Raw genomic sequence first — 1,434 nt, 5'->3', positions numbered from 1 at the left:
GACTCATTTCTTGAAGGAGAGAGCGAGGGAGAGGAGGAGCTGTTTGAATTGGATGATGATGAGATTGATAATCCTGGAGGAGAGGAGAGTGACGAGGGAAGTCCTAATGGACCTCAGGCTCCTCAACAACCTAAACTAACCACTGTTATTAGAAAGTGAGTCAGTAATTGTAACAATTCTTGTATCTGACACGTAACAATTCTTGTGTCTCTAATTTTTATACATGTACATGTTGTATTAATAGTGTATAATCCTATTGTAATGTTACATGTAGATGTACATGTATGTTATTTTAATGCATTGAAACATTTGACAGACTAAGATGTGTGTCTACTTTAGTCTGATATTTTGTTTTGGTTGCTCTGCTTTCACGCTGCCATTCATACATCTACGAAGCTGAGTAACCATAAAGTACTTATAGTCCATGCACATTTAGCTATTAGTTTCCTGACATCAGATTATGGTAGGGTATGATACATGTAGCGGATAGACAGGCATCCCAGTTAACTTTATTAATAGTATAATTCTATTGTTATGCATGCATGTAATATGATGGAATAAGATGTACCGTACACGTCTTAATTTGCGAGGTGTATTAAATTTCGTTATTTTCGTGCTCACCTTAAATCCACGAAATTTAAACCACCTCTAATGCCATTCTATTGTATGTAGACTATGGCCAGAACACGAAAATTAGCTCACACGAATATTAACTTTTGAGCAAATTTTATTTGAAAACACGAAATTTTGAACCCTCAAAAATTTGAACGTATACGGTATGTCTACTTTGATTTGATCTTTGGTTTTGTTACCCTACGTTCATGCTGTTTCATACACATCTGACTATGAAGTACTTGTTGTGTACTCTATAGTAGTTATTTCTAACATCAAATTACAACTGTATGATAGGATATGGTAGATAAACATCATCATTAAGTAATACACTGCTGCCATAAGTTAATTATTTGTTTATCTACACTTGATAATCTCCAAACTTCAGTTTCTGCAATATCTTTCCCTTTATTTTTCTAAAGCATAATAGTACATGTACAGTACACATTCATTTTTACATCAGAGCAGAAATGGTTCACAGAGCGATCTTTTCAGTAGTCTTGGTTCTACTATGGGACTATCTGATGTATGTTCATGATCTTACCCTCTACTTTATACTCAGCGGTTTTCATGAAGTGAGTGTACCTCAAAGTCCCAGTCACAAGTATGGGCCTATTATAGTCGTCAGTCTTACTTTCTTTTCTTTTCCTTTATTTGGTCTGTTAGCTGATGTATGGATTGGAAGATACAAAGCTATACTGATTGGTATAGTATTGTGTTTTATGTCATGGATTATAGGAGGGATCGGATTACTTGTGTATCAGTTTTATAGCTACCAAACACTCTTAGGGATTTTTTACTTTATTGGTGGCATCTTTCAGC

The sequence above is a fragment of the Amphimedon queenslandica genome, unplaced genomic scaffold, assembly GCF_000090795.2.
Source record: "Amphimedon queenslandica unplaced genomic scaffold, v1.1 AMPQUscaffold_11869, whole genome shotgun sequence".
Classification (NCBI taxonomy): Eukaryota; Metazoa; Porifera; class Demospongiae; order Haplosclerida; family Niphatidae; genus Amphimedon; species Amphimedon queenslandica.
The sequence above is the reverse complement of the archived record's forward strand: the minus strand, read 5'-3'. Positions refer to the sequence as shown.